At 43.9% G+C, this 16,416-nt stretch overlaps 1 protein-coding gene and 2 long non-coding RNA genes across 4 annotated transcripts in view; 1 reads left to right on the top strand and 2 right to left on the bottom strand.

Moving 5' to 3' along the window:
- LOC309489756 (3',5'-cyclic-AMP phosphodiesterase 4D-like) overlaps nucleotides 1-16,416 on the bottom strand; it is a 288,142-nt gene that overhangs the window by 227,940 nt on the left and 43,786 nt on the right. The window lies entirely within an intron of this gene.
- Nucleotides 1-16,416, top strand: part of LOC309489828 — a 103,903-nt gene that overhangs the window by 15,727 nt on the left and 71,760 nt on the right. The window lies entirely within an intron of this gene.
- LOC309489829 lies at nucleotides 6,571-15,254 on the bottom strand. Its single transcript, XR_014202528.1, has 3 exons — nucleotides 13,751-15,254; nucleotides 13,351-13,453; nucleotides 6,571-8,007 (listed from the first exon to the last, which is right to left on the bottom strand). It is a non-coding gene; the product is annotated as an uncharacterized lncRNA (long non-coding RNA).

Genomic DNA, 16,416 nt, shown 5'->3' on the forward strand with positions numbered 1-16,416 from the left:
TTTACACATCATCAGCTATGCGGTATTTAGCAGCCAATAACAGAACAGTATGCAGATGGTAACCAATCAATACAGAGATCACAAGACAACTTTAATTCGAAGCGTGTAATGGAAAAGGAAAATACTACAAAAGAGTGAAATACGGCTCCTGTAAAGCACTGAAATGAATAGAGTCGTAACGGTCAGTGGAATGTGTGTGTGAACCAAGAGAAAGATTTGCAAAAGCTCTCAATCCTTTTTACACATCTCAGTAGAGCATGACGCTGTGAATCCACAATAGCAGAACGCATGTTCACCCCAGCACCCGTCCAAGGTCAAAACTCGTGATTCATAAAGTCTATTGCTCTTTCATAGCTCAGGGGATTTCTCTGTTCTCGCGGATTCATTAGTGGAATTTGCTAATGCAAGTATCACTACTATTGCTCATACCCTACAGTTCATGATTTGAACAATAAATACTAAAGTCACCATCACATCAGAATTTACCATTACAGAATATAACAGTGTTTCTTGTAAATTATTTATCCGTGCACATCATTATTTTTAATTCATGTGCAAAACTTTAACCTTCCCTCCCCCCCAGAAAGCCATCTGTTCTTTTCATGACGTGCGTCTCGGCGGATGGTGAGACTAAATATACTCCACAAATGACTGCAAACTGACATTCTCCATTTAGGCCCTGTTTACACCTGGTATTCAGATGTGTTTTGGTCGATCGGATCACAAGTGGACGGCGCTAAATACAGGTGTAACACCGTGTCCAAACTACATATGATGACGCAACGCGATAAAAGGTTCTTTTCCATGTTAATCAGAGTGTTTGTCCTAACCGGCCGCGACGGCGACACGCGACGATTCTATGTCAGAAACGGTTTCTATTTTTCTGTGACGTCGCGCTTGAACAACAAACACAAAGTGTGGCGATGATAATCTCAGGTACTGTTTATGTGCTTAATTTAATGTTAAAAGCGTGTAATGTGACTTTGAATATCATTTAATTGATCATTTATCAATTATCACAATGGATAATTCACCTCAGATCTTGAAATTAAACAAATGGAAACAAGAACGTTCAAACTGTGAACAAACAAGTGTATTCTTTGACAAAGATTGTAAATCAATTTAAATCAGTAGCCCATGTGTTTTTAATAATGTTTAAATGGTGTAATATTCGTGAATTTGATTATGTAGCTACTTCTCCATTTTCTTGCAAGTGCCGTCAAGACCACAAGACTCCGCCCACAGGCTGTTCTGATTGACTGACTCCGCCCACGTGCTGTTCTGATTGGCTGACTCCGCCCACATGCTGTTCTGATTGGCTGACTCTGCCCACACGCTGTTCTGATTGGCTGTGGGTTTTGATTGATTTAGACGCATCTCGCAGTCGCGTCGCGTCTAGTGTGGACAGACATTATTTGTCGCTGGAATCTTATCGCATCGCGTCTGGTTAGAGGTAGTTGAAAACACATTTGATTGGATTGTTTTCGTAGTGTAAACTATCATGAGGTCGAATGTGTTCAAACCGCCACAAAAGACCATCTTCTCTCCGTCTACTGACCTAATGACTGAACATTATGGGAAACGCTCTAGCCAGACGGGATTTAAACTGTCGGCTGAAGACACAAGTTTGGTTTTGAGATGAAAAACATTTCAAGCACAATGTTCTCTCACTATTCCTGATTTCGTTCGGCTGTCAAAGCAGAAACTAAAGCTGTTTGTCTCCGTGTGTTTTTCCGTCATCTCCGGTCACGTTCATTTGTTCATTGCGTGAGCTTATTTTATCCATTAGATCAAAGATCTGAAAACGCCCATAGACCCTCCCCTCTAAGAAATCAGGACAGAAGTGACTGAAAGTGGCTGAAAGTGGACAAAAGAGACGGATTAAAACACCAGGTGTAAACAGGAATGTGTCTCTCGTCTACTTGTGATCTGATCAACAAAAACACATCTTAACACCAGGTGTAAACAGGCCTAGTTAGCAACGCCTAACTATGATACAATCAATTCCCAAGGATGAAATCAAAATCCCGCCATATATTATTTTTCCAGAAGCCGTTTCACTAGGATATACGTCACAATAGCGAAGAAAAGACTTTCGCAAGTTCCGTTTCATGCAAACTTTGAATTTGTGCAAGTTATCACACAACATTTGTACTAAACAAGTGTTTTTATTGCTAAATATTATAATTTTTTTTTAACTAAAAACAACTTTATTGACTGCTTTATAGGCAATATTTCTAATCTTTCAACAAATTATAGAAATGTTCTGCTTAATGAGGTGCAATAAAACTAGTTACAAAACTAAAGTCCACTGTTAACAAACTATAGCGCTATACAATTAATGTTCAGTCCAAACATTTTTGGGCAATGAGATGACCAGGGTAACAATAATCCCTTTAACTCACTTAAAGGAATAATTCATGGAGAAAAATGCTTTCTGACAGAATCAGCAATCAGACGAGGGTGAATAATCAAGCTGTGTTTCAGGAGGAAAGCTCAGATAGACAGCCTGCATGAAGTGAACGAGCAAACGAGAGTGGCGTGAAGAAGGAATGAGAGAAGGAAGAGCGATGGGCATGCGTATCGCTGCGAGAGCCGGGGATGTAAATGTGTAGCTGAGGGCTTTATGAGGTCTGTGTGGCTGCTGTACAGCGGATAGATGTGGCATCCATTCAATTCAACGTGATGTAGAAAAGATTTAAGGATTCATTTGAAACCCAGAGCAACAACTGAAGGTGAGGAATGACTTGCAGGATGAAAATGTCACTTCAGATGCACAAGAGCTTCAATTTATGATAGTAAAAAAAATCTGAGCCATAGTCCCAGTCATATGAACTGGAGATTCTATATTAATGAGTCAACAAATCTTTAGTTAAGATAGTTAACTTTTTATTTAAAAAAGAAAAATCTGTGATTTTTTTTAAAAATAATGTATTGCTGTTGCCGTCATTTAATATACTATAGAAAATTAATTTTCCAAATCACTATTTATGTTTTGTTTTCCAGTACAAATATCTAAACATTCTTAAATCAAGATGCATTTCCATGAGGAAGATATATTAAGTCTTGCTTTATTTATATATATATACACACACACACACAAATTATACATTTACAAACTTGTGTTAGATGCAATTAATCAATTTGACATACAGACATACATACATACATACATACATACATACATACATACATACATATATACATATACATATATATATATACATATACACACACACACATATATTATACTACATTATATTTACAAACTTTTATGTTAGATGAGATTATTTAAAATAATATATTCAAAATTAAGTGGGTTTTTACTGGAGGAAATCTGCCAATGTGGTCAGAAAAATAAACTTAATACATTTTTATTTATGTTTGTTAAAACTAACAAAACTGTTTTGATAAATTTTTCAGAAAACAAGATCTAACATCTAAAGTAATTTTGCTCCTCAAGTAAATGTGTTCTTGATCAAAGAATGTTTATTTGTAGAGGAAAACAAGATTAAAACAATATTTGTACTAATTTTTTTGCAGCATAGAAGCAATAAGCCACTCGAGGACGCTTGTTTATGAGGTATTGTTACACACAACGTGATGCAGAGGCTTACTGGTTTATTAAATCAACAGCATAGAAATAAATGAGAAAATAATCTGCATACGAGTAGCGTTATCACACGCAGAGCCCTTTATTAAATGCAGAGGGTATTTCCCTGCTGGTGTGGAGAATATCTCCTAACGGCCATCTCAACTCCACCCGGATCCTCATGAGATCGGAAGAGGAATAATAAATGGTAAATGATCCCCACAGACTGAAACAGTGAGTCTGAGCCGAGTGTGAAACTCACAGATCGTTACTGCATAGCCAGAGGCTATTATTTTCAATTAGGTGGTTAATCGTTTGAATAATGTTAACGACTCTGAGGATGCATGAAGAGTGAAAGATAAACAGCATGTACATGATGCTTGCTTGCAGTTGTGTTTATTTCTTTATTTATGATGTTACTGCTGAAGGTTACAGCATGTTCAATTGTTAGCATGAAGACGCCTTTCAGCGGAAGGACTTTTTTTTTTGTCCTTTGAAATAGACAGAGCCTTGGTGTGTCACTCTCTCTAACAAACAACTTTCCAAAGAGGAAAGCCTTTTATAGCCTTTTATATTCCCTGATTCCAACAGGAACTTCTGTGAGTTTAGAAAACATTCAGGCACTTTGTGAAACTCAGGACGGCTTCACTTTTTACCACATGAAATGACATTTTCAACCATTTTACTTTCATAATACGAAAAAAAATCGGAATAAACGGGATATTAGATATTAGATTCTAACTTTCGTTTGGATGCCGTCTTGTTCCAGTCTCCACAGGAACCCATTGTTAAAAAGAGTGACTGAATTCAACAGGAACTTTTTGAATCTTGCTGCCACAACAACCGCAATAAACTGAAGAAATTCCTGGAAAGTACATGTTTCGAGCACCAGAAAATCTGAAAAGAATGTCAGGTCAAGTCAAGTCATCTTCATTTATATAGCGCTTTTATACAACGCTATTTTATCTTATCACTTGCCTGTATTTTGTTCCATATTCATGAAGACTACAAAAGGAGATGTTATGAAGAATATCATGTCAGTTACTTTTTCATACTGTAAATTAAAAGGTGAATGAGAATGTCTCTGTCAGCTCAATTGTCATGTCAATTTTTATTTTATTTTATTCTTATAATAATTGTTTGCAGATTAAGTTTGCCTGTAATGCAGCATATTCATTTCTGTACATTTTTTTCTATTGAAAGAGAACAGAATATTTAAACAATGTTTAGAGAGCATTTGTGTGTGATTTGAGTTGGACAGAAATCTGAGAACTTAAAGAGAATGACCTGTTTAGTTGCTCAAAGTTCATTAAAACAACCATTTCAAAAGCTGAAGTGATTTTCTTTTTTTATATTATTGTTAGAATATGTATAACTCAGTGTTTTAACTCATTGAAAAAGCTGAATAATCGTTCCAAACTTAATGATTAGTCGGTGGAATAATCGATGATTAGTCGATTAATCGTTCTAATAATCGTTAGATTAATCGATTATCAAAATAATCGTCTGTTGCAGCCCTAGTGTCTGCTTCCCGGACAATGTCTGTATAAGCGCCATTTGCCTTGCATTGACATGAACACATGAAAAATCGTTTCTCTATATTGTTATCGTTATAGCTGTGGTGTGAACTCTGCTATTCTTTAATATTGAGAACGATTTTTAGAACTATATCTTCATCGTTATCTTTATCGTTATCGTCTTTGGTGTGAACGGGCCTTAATTCCGCTTTTAGAAAGAAACTTGATTATGTCCATCAGGAAATTATTGGATCATGAAAACTTGCTGGTTCGCTCCAGATTCTCCGGAAAAAGGTCATTTTGGAAATGGAAACATTGTTTTTTGATGAAAGATTATGTTGAACAAATGTTTTTTTTCTGCACAATAATGTGCGCTGATTGATTATTAATCAAGAAAAATCAAGAAAACAATAAAAAAAATCAAGAATGTGTTTTAAGAAAGCAAACGCTTATTTCATGCTGGCTTTACTTTACTTTTACTTTAGAGGGGGGGTGAAACACTCAGTTTCAGTCAATCTCATGTTAATCTTGAGTACCTATAGAGTAGGGTGACCATATTCCAGGACATGTCCGGCCGGGATTTCGAGATCGCCCAAAATATCCGGGATACGGCTTTTGCTTTCTCGTCGCCATTCTTTTTGTTTACATGCACACCTTTTGATTCAGTAGGACTGAATTAATTCCGATTGGTGAATATGAAAGCTTAGCGTAAAGTTCTGTCAGGAAGACTCAATTGTTGCGTCACTTACTACCTTCTCATCTATCCAATCACGTTCTAATACTAGAAGTATAAAAGACCCGTACTTACACTTGTCTGAGTTCGCAGATGCTGACGCTTTCACTCGCCACCATCCACCCCACCACCACCAAGATGGTTCTGCCCTCCACCAAGACGGGTTCTTCCCTCTAATCTCCTTATCACCTATGATGGTCCCTTCCCCATCAACCTCCCCACCACCACCAGGATGGTCCCTTCCAATACCTCACAGGGGGTCGGCTGCGCCCCTGCCTTATTCTTCAGGCAGGAAATGCTGAATCCGTACCCTCGGATTGCGAGTTACGGACGGGGCCTACGCCAAAGAACTTTATTGCATACATTGCTTGCTGGGCTGTCAATAAATGCATAACTGTTACAAGTATTTATTCTCCCGAGTCTTTCTGGCAGAACTAAATGTAGTGTTTACATGAACACTAAACAAGTGATCGGTTGATGTGCGTTCTAGCATTGCTAAGAAAATTCCAGTGTTTTCGTCTCGATCGGGATCCGTGTGATGATCCACAGCGCTTTGATGGGCGTAAGTTACTGCTTTCGCTCTCTCGCTCTGGTCTACGGGTGCTTCCGGGAGAAGTGCCCTTAGGACCCGTATAAGGAAATTCCGCCCCATCTGACGTCACACAGGCCCATACTCGAAAAAAACTTTTTGGCACAGAAATACTCCATCAAACGTACAATTAAATTTTTGAAACTTTGTCCATGTTTAGCATGGGAATCCAACTCTTTAACAGTGTAAAAAACTCAGTATGCATGAAATAGCATTTCACCCCCCCTTTAACAAAAACCTTGACTTTACTTAAAAGTTGACAAACCAAAATTTTTATAAACTTCTTCAAAGAATCAAACAGCTCAATTTTGGAATCCTATTCAACCAAAGAAAAATAAAAGAAAAAGTTATTTCCAAGAACCGTAGAACAACCTTTATTCTTAAGACATTGAAAAATGACGAATAACACATTATCTTTTAAAATCTTTTCTCCTATTATACAAACTCCAGTTGATAACCAATGAGCTTCAACCATGGCGAAGCATCTGCCAATGCTGGATGTAAGATAACATCATATTACATGCTCTCATGCCACAATAATTCATCATTAGCAATGGCTAATAAACAAATCAATGAACAAACAAGCCTGAACAATACTGTACGAGTGAATCTGATAACGCTGTAAAGATAATAGATACAGATGCCCCTCTCATCTGCTGTTTATAGTGGTGAAGAATAAATCACCCACGGTTAGATACACAATAATCGGTTATTGTTTACCGTCCAAACATGCAGTGTTTACGAGCGTGCGTGTCGTATGGATATTAGCTGCCTATTAAGACTCAGCTCTCAAGGGTTCGTTAGTCACACGACACAATGAAGAGAAGGATTATCCGTGCTAAATGTGTGGCCGCGGCTCAATAGTCTTTGTCCTCCAGCACTGGACCATTGGTGTAATTGGCTTAAATCTGCAAGCCACATACAAATGTATGAATAAGGTGTATTGGCATAATTGAAGAAAACAAAATGAAAGCATTGGTGCACCTGCTGCACGCTGGTGTTTGTTGTTGCTGTGAGCCGGGTCACTCTCGCTAAGCTGAATTTATGAGTGTTCTTAAGTAGGTCAAGCTCATCTTCTTCTGAAAGTCTGTGTAGAGAAGAGTTTCTCCTCGGGGACGTTTTATTGTTTGTTTTTCTGCTGCTCTGCGGCACTCTGGTCATCCTGTAATAAGCAACTCTATTCAGAGAAACAACGGGAAAGATTGCATGCTGTCTGGATTTAATGGTGCAATCAAATAAAAAGCCCCCAGGATAATTAGACTATGTTTTCATAAAGTCTCCTGAAGTCTATGTAATAATAATAATAATAATAATAATAATGACTAATGAGCGGTGTTTGCGAAGGCAAGCTTTACTACTACTACTACTATTGTTCATATATGGGTTTGTTTAAAAAGAGAGATGCACTGATGCCTTACTAAGCACAATTTTTGCCTGGTGGACAATATAAATTATGAGGGGAAATAAATCAGATTTACAGTCATAGCAGGTGATATAAAGAGGCTTGGTCGTAGGTTCTTTTGAAATGGACTAATAAGAAAAACCCAAGTTACCACCTAGCAACCACCCAAAACGTCTCGGGTTACGTATGTAACCCTTGTTCCCTGAGAAAGGGAACGAGACACTGCGTCGGTGACGACACTAGGGGAACGCCCTTCAGCGTAGCGCGTCTGAATTTATGAATGAAACTCAGTCCAATCCTATTGGCGTTGCGTGATGACGTAGTGTGTGACGGCATATACGGATGTGTACAAAAGCACGCCGGCACACAGAAATGTCAGCTTTTGCTATGAAGCAAGTGCTCCAGGCGGGGTGAGGTGTGGCGAACCGACGCAGTGTCTCGTTCCCTTTCTCAGGGAACAAGGGTTACATACGTAACCCGAGACGTTCCCTTTCGAGGGAACTCGAACTGCGTCGGTGACGACACTAGGGGAACGAGATACCCACTAAACCACAACGAACCCCGCTCATCCTAGTGTGAAGCTGTCTTCAGGCACAACTTAGGACGAAAGCACTCGTGCACCGGGTGTAGAGGGAAGGTCCAGACTGTAGAATCTCATGAATGTGTGCGGAGTGGCCCAGCCCGCCGCCTCACATATGTCATGGATAGGAGTCCCTGAAAGGAGGGCTTTGGAGGACGCCATGCCTCTAGTAGAGTGAGCCCTCACGGCCATAGGTGAAGGCAGATTGCGCACCTGATAGGCCAGGGAAATAGTCTGAACGATCCAGTTGCTGATGGTTTGCTTAGAGGCGGGAAGCCCTTTCTTGGGGGACCCGAAACACACCAGCAACTGGTCCGCCTTCCTCCATTGTGAAGACCTCTGAACATAAATGTCTAATGCTCTGACAGGGCAGAGCAGGTGAAGTCTTCCATCCTCTGCCGTCACATGAGGTGGGGGATGAAACGCCTGCAGAACCGTAGACCTAGCCATATTGGTTGGCACCTTAGGGACATAGCCCAAACTGGGGTGCAGGATGGCCTTGACTCTCCCAGGAGCAAACTCCAGGCACTGAGGAGATACCGAGAGTGCCTGGAGATCTCCCACCCTCTTAAGAGAGGTGATGGCAAGGAGAAAAGCCATCTTGAGAGTCAGGTTCTTGGCCTCAGCCGACTCCAGCGGCTCGAAGGGGGCCTCAGCCAACGCTTCGAGGACCACTGCCAGGTCCCAGGTGGGAACCCTGGTGCGAGTCGCAGGTCTCATCCTCCAGGCTCCCCGTAGGAAGCGTACGACCAGCTGATGCCTCCCCAGAGGCCCGTCACTCAGAGGAGCGTGGAAAGCCGCAATGGCAGCCACATAAACCTTGAGTGTGGATGGGGTAAGTCCAGCAGAAAAGCGGTCATGGAGAAACTCCAGTACTGAAGCCACCGGGCAGTTAACTGGGTCCAATCCACGCTCTCTGCACCAAATGGAAAATACATTCCACTTCAGGCCGTACAACTTCCTCGTGGAGGGAGCTCTGGAACTGAGAATAGTCTCAACTACTCCTGTAGATAGGCCGGCTTCTAGGTACTGTGCCCCCTCAAGGGCCAGACCCACAGTTTCCACAGCTCGGGCCGAGGGTGGAGAACTGAGCCCCCTGCCTGGGACAGCAGGTCCCTCCTCAGAGGGATCTGCCATGGCTGGCCTGCCAGGAGTGATATGATATCCGAGAACCATACTCGGGCCGGCCACGACGGGGCTACTAATAGTAGACTGACACCGTCTCGACGGACCCTTTCCAGAACTCCCGGGAGCAGAGCGATCGGGGGAAAAGCATACAGACGTAGCCTCGGCCACGTCTGTACCATGGCATCCAGCCCCAGCGGGGCTGGATGCGTGAGGGAGAACCACAGGGGACAGTGTGTCGTCTCTCGAGACGCAAATAAGTCCACTTCCACCGGGCCGAACCTCTCGCATATCAACTCCACCGTCTCGGGGTGGAGTCTCCATTCCCCGGGCCTCAGCCCCTGCCTTGACAGGACGTCTGCTCCCTGATTCTGGTCCCCCGGGACATACACCGCCCTGAGAGACGATAGTCTCCGCTGGGACCACAGGAGGATCTGATGCGCCAGTCTGCACAGAGGGCGCGACCTCAGACCCCCCTGGCGGTTCAAATAAGACACCACCGACATGTTGTCGGTTCTCACAAGGACATGGCGACCGTGGAGGTCTGGCAGGAAGCTCCTCAGAGCCCGGAACACCGCCAACATTTCTAGGCAATTTATGTGCCAAGAGGAATGATGGTCCTGCCAGAGACCTCTCGCAAAGCGGCCGTCCATGACCGCGCCCCAGCCCGTGAGGGAGGCGTCTGTCGAAATCGTAATTCGGCGACATAACGCTCCCAACTTGGGACCTTGGGACAGAAACCAAGGTTTCTTCCACATTGATAGGGAACGAAGGCATCTGCGCGTAACCCTTATCATGCGGAAAGGATTTCCCCTCGGGGAAAACCCCTTGGCTTTCAACCACCACTGCAGGGCTCTCATGTGCAGAAGGCCAGAAGGAATCACGCTGGACGCTGCTGCCATGAGACCCAACACTCTCTGGAAGTGTTTCACTGTGATGGTGTGGCCTAGCTTCACCCTGTTTAGTGTGGTCAATATGGACTCGATACGTGCAGGAGACATTTGTGCCTGCATCGTTGTCGAGTCCCATACCACCCCCAAGAACGTCGTCCGTTGGGCGGGTGTCAACACGCTCTTTTTCGTGTTGAGCCTCAACCCCAAGTGCTGAATATGGCCAAGGACGACATCTCGATGCCGAACTGCCAACTCTCGAGACTGGGCCAGGATTAGCCAGTCGTCGATGTAATTCAGCACACGGATGCCCTGGAGCCTCAGCGGGGCCAGAGCTGCATCCATACACTTGGTGAATGTGCGAGGGGAGAGTGCTAGGCCGAATGGAAGAACCCGATATTGGTACGCTTCGCCCCCGAAAGCGAACCTCAGGAACCTCCTGTGACATGGAAGGATGGATATATGGAAGTATGCGTCCTTTAGATCTATCGTGACAAACCAATCCTCGGATTGGATTTGACTCACGATGATGGGAATAGTGAGCATCTTGAACTTGAATCTCCTCAGAGACTGGTTCAAGTGCCTTAGATCTAGAATTGGACGCAACCCTCCATCCTTCTTGGGAACTATGAAGTACCGGCTGTAGAACCCGGACTCCCTGACTGGTGGGGGAACATGCTCTATGGCCCCTTTTTCCAGCAGCGAGTGAACTTCCTGTTCCAACACCAGACCCTGCTCTGGGTGCACTGAAGTCCAGACCACCCCGCTGAATTTTGGTGGGCGGACCTGGAACTGCAGTCTGTACCCAATTTCTACAGTGCGCAGGACCCATGGAGAAATATTCGCGAGGTTTTGCCATGCCTCTGCAAAATTCACCAAGGGAACCAGCCCCTCGGGGCTGGTGTCCAGTGTTTTGTGCAAGTCCTTGACGGCACCCTGAAGCGGAGGACCGGCAGGGAAAGACCGACAACGACTCACGGTGTGCGAACCCAAACGCTGACTGGCTGCAAGCCCTTGGGGCAGACAGACCAGCGTGTGCTCGCTGGAAGCTAGCGTGTCCCGAAGCGTCAGAGACGGCGGGATACTGACGCCAGCTTCCTGAGGGCCCAACGAGAGAAGGGACCTCAATCGCTCTCTCTCGGGGGGGGCGGCCCTCCGAGGTCTCATAGGAGTTAGGACCTCTTTCCCTTTGCCTTCCTAGACTGGATGACGGTCCTCAGATCCGCCTTCTCAGGAGGCTGTGGGTGAAAGCGCCGCCTAGAGTCCCAAGCTCTTTGAGGGGGACCTCTAGAAGCGACACTCCCTTTCTGGCTCTGGCGGTAAGAGGAGCTGGCTGATGGCTGTGACTGATCTCTAGCAGCCGCCCTCCTAGACCTTGAACGGCGTGGGAGATATTGCTTGAATGCTTCGCTCTGCTTTTTTGTATCTTGAAATCTGTCGACGACAGCATTAACCGCCTCGCCGAACAGACCAGTGGTAGCAATGGGTGCATCAAGGAGGAAGGCCCTGTCCTTCTCCTTGATGCCTGAGAGGTTAAGCCACAGATGCCTCTCCGTGGTTACCAGAGCTGCCATAGATCGACCGATGGAACGGGCCGTCTCTTTGGTAACCCGGAGAGACAGGTCTGTGGCTTTGCGAAGCTCAGCTATATCCTCCATAGTAGGACCCTCGCCTTGATCTATTTCTCTTAACAGGTCGGCCTGGTACGCCTGCAAGATAGCCATCGTGTGCAGGCTCGCACCAGCCCGACCTGCCGCCATATAAGCTCTGCCCACCAAAGCAGATGTAGTACGACATGGCTTGGTGGGCAGTGCCGGTGTTTTAAGGGATGATGCAAGGTCAGGTGAAAGATAGCTGGCCAGAGCTTCCTCAACCCGAGGCATCATCCCATATCCGTTCTCCTTAACCCCCACAATATTACTATAATTTAACATTGGGGGGTTAGACAGGCGCGCTGAAAATGGCCTGTTCCAGGATTTACACAACTCGTTGTGTAAATCCGGGAAGAACGGTAAAGACCGGCGTGGAGGCTGTGCGCGGTGTTGCAGGAAGCGCTCGTCTAGTTTACTTTTAACGCGTGCTTCCTGCCTCTCCTGCGGCCAACTAATATCTAATTTTTCCACAGCCCGTGTCACAACCTCCAAAAGCTCATCATAACTTGGTGCAGACTGAACAGATTGCTGTGTCTCATTTAGATCCCCCTCCACAATACTGAGCACGTCTAATTCCTCAGAATCAGACAGCTGCAGTACTGGGTCTACATCCCGAACGGGAGAAGCCGCGGGGCGGGCTCCCGAACGGGGGATAGGGGAATCCGAACTCTCAGATGAGGATCGAGAAAGTGCCTCGGCAGTCTCGATCCCCTCTGCAAGCTCTCGCTGCGAGCCCCACGATTGAAGCCGCCGCATCGCCTCGGCAGATGCGGGACCTGAACCGCGGGGAGCGCGCATCTGGCCGTCCTCAGAAAACAAAGCCAGGCGGGAACGCAGCACTCTGATAGAAAGAGTCTCACAGTGACCGCAAGCAGCCCCCTCGAGGGCTGCCTGGGCGTGCTGCATTCCCAAACATGACACACACATCTCGTGTGTGTCCCCAGCCGTAATAAAACGAGGGCATGGGAACACGCACTTTTTAAACTGCACACTGGACATGATGTGGTAATATATATGAACAGACAAACAACACCAAATAGAACGAACTGACTTTCACACACACAGAGCGCTTGCTGAATAGCAAAAAGCTGACATTTCTGTGTGCCGGCGTGCTTTTGTACACATCCGTATATGCCGTCACACACTACGTCATCACGCAACGCCAATAGGATTGGACTGAGTTTCATTCATAAATTCAGACGCGCTACGCTGAAGGGCGTTCCCCTAGTGTCGTCACCGACGCAGTTCGAGTTCCCTCGAAAGGGAACACCCTAGCAACCACTCAGAATAGCATAGGAACAAAAGAACACTCTTGCAACTGCGAAACTACAACTGGCTGCAGGTTTTGCAGGGCGACCACTCAAAAAAAAAACCTAGCAACCACTTGATCAGCCTAGTAACCACCCAGCAACCACCTAAAACACCCTAGCAACCACTCTGAATGGCCTAGAAACCAACAAAACAATCTTGCAACAGCAAGACTACAATCGGCTGCAGGTTTTGCAGGGGCAATCACTTAAAACACCCTAACAACCACTTGAAAACCCTAGTTACAACCTAGCAACCACCCTAACAACCACTCAGAATGGCCTAGAAACCAGCAGAACAATCTTGCAACTGCAAAACTACAACTTGGCTGCAAGTTTTGCAGGGGCAACCACTTAAAACACCCTAACAACCACTTGAAAACCCTAGTAACCACCTAGCAACCACCCAAAACACCCTAGCAACCACTCAGAATGGCCTAGAAACCAACAGAACAATCTTGCAACTGCAAAACTACAACTGGCTGCAAGTTTTGCAGGGCGACCACTAAAAAAAAAAACCTAGCAACCACTTGATCAACCTAGTAACCACCTAGAAACCACCCAAAACACCCTAGCAACCACTCAGAATGGCCTAGAAACCAACAGAACAATCTTGCAACTGCAAAACTACAACCGTCTGCAGGTTTTGCATGGGCAACCACTTAAAACACCCTAACAACCACTTGAAAACCCTAGTAACCACCTAGCGACCACCCAAAACACCCTAGCACCCACTCAAAATAGCACTGAAATCAACAGAATACTCTTGCAACTGTAAAACTACAACTAGTTGCACGTTTTGCAGGGGCAACCACTTAACCATATATGAACCACCTAGCAACCGCTTAAATCACCCTAGCAACAGCTTAGCAATTACTCAGAACACCCTAGAAACCACCCAGGACGACATAGCAAACAGTTTTGCAGTGGAAAAAACATCTCCGATTTTCTTCAGAAATCACAGAAGTCTAGGTGTCCTCTAAAATGAGAATATAGTTTTTTCAGGCATAACAGGACAGCACTGTGTGTAGGAAAACAGTGCTAGAGGTTGTTAAAATGGGTCGGCGGTAGGAGAGTTTCACTGAAATTGTAAGTGGCAGGGATGGGAGAAGGGCACAGTCAGATCTAGTATGCCGAGCCAGGTTGTCTTTGACAGGCCATTCGACTGTGGCTTCAGCATCCCCATTACTGCAGCTCGTACACAAGAAGCCTTTCCGAGTGTGTCAACCAGAAACCCGTCAGTGTCTGAGTCTAATGCACTGCAACAGAGGCGAAACAATCTCTGCCACCACCAGAGGCGATGTACACACATGTCCACACTGCCACCATTGCACTACAGCACAGAATGAATGACACGGCCTGGTATGCATACAGATCTCTCAATATCTCACAGAAGAACTCTGTGAAAGTATTGGCATTGTTATTCCATGCTGCCCTCAGGAGCTGGCGAAGTTTCAACCACAACGGGTCGACAAATGAGGTCATGTGACTGGGTGAGTCTCACGAAACCTGTCAAAAACTATACTTCACAAAATCAAACTATATGAATAAAAAAAATGACCTCTGCTGCCTATTTATAAGAGCATTATTTATACAGAATAGGTTGTACGGCTTTAATTTATTATATTTTTAAATAAAAATTAGGCTATATTATAGTAAATGTTGCTGTAATGAGACTCACTATAAAAAATATCCAAAGAAATGTAATGCAGGGGTATGTGAAATAATATTAAAGAAGCTTAAAGAAAGAAATAGTCAAAAGAAAGAAAGAAATCTACATTTAAAAAAACTACATGGTCCTAAACATACAGTAGGTTTCATTTTCTTTATGTAAAAAAATGTAATTAGAGGTAATTAATTAGAGGTCAAATGTCAAGTCAAGTCAAGTCAAGTTTATTTGTATAGCGCTTTTCACAATACAGATTGTATCAAAGCAGCTTCACAGTATTAAATTAAAATAATACAACAAAGTTTTTTTCAAGAGGAATTTATTGATTGATAAAATTAAATTAAGTATCCCCAAAATATCCCCAACTGAGCAAGCCAAAGGCAACAGTGGCAAGGAACCGAAAAACTCCATCAAGTGACCTAATGGTGTCCTAAAACTCCATCAGGTGACCTAATGGAGAAAAAAAACCTTGGGAGAACCCAGGCTCAGTCGGGGGCCAGTTCTCCTCTGGCATTTATGAGCTAGAGGCCGGATTGTAGTTTGAACTGTAGGATTATAAGAATGCCTGGTTGAAGAGATGCGACTTTAATCTAGTTTTAAACTGGGAGAGCGAGTCTGAGCAACGAACAGTATCAGGAAGACTATTCCAGAGTTTTGGAGCCAAATGTGAAAATGCTCTCCCTCCTTTGGTGGTTCTGGATATCCTAGGTATGACCAAAAGCCTTGAATTTAGTGATCTTAAAGAGCGCAATGGATTATAGGGTGATAGAAGATCCGTTAAATAGACTGGAGCTAAGCCGTTTAGGGCTTTATAAGTCAGTAGCAATATCTTATAATTAATACGGAGCTTTATAGGTAACCAATGCAGTGATGATAAAATCGGTGTTATATGATCATATTTTCTTGATCTCGTAAGAACTCTAGCGGCGGCATTTTGGACTAACTGTAGCTTGTTTATTGAGGATGCAGGACAACCAGCTAATAAAGCATTACAGTAATCCAGTCTCGAGGTCATGAATGCATGAATGCATGAACTAACTTTTCTGCATCAGAAACTGATAGCATATTACGTAGCTTAGCAATGTTTCTAAGGTGGAAAAAGGCTGTTTTTGTAACATATGAAATATGATTTTCAAAAGACAGGTTGCAATCGAGTATAACACCCAGGTCTTTTACTGTAGAGGATAAAGTAACAGGACATCCTATGATGTTAAAGTTGTATTGTGCGAGGTTTTGTGGGCGGTTTTTTGAACCGATAAGTATTACCTCTGTCTTGTCTGGATTTAATAAAAGAAAATTACGCGTCATCCAATCTTTTATATCTTTAACACACTCTGTCAATTTGGAAAATTTTGCGTTT

This window comes from Leuciscus leuciscus (genome assembly GCF_965113295.1).
Source record: "Leuciscus leuciscus genome assembly, chromosome: 24".
NCBI classification, from domain to species: Eukaryota; Metazoa; Chordata; class Actinopteri; order Cypriniformes; family Leuciscidae; genus Leuciscus; species Leuciscus leuciscus.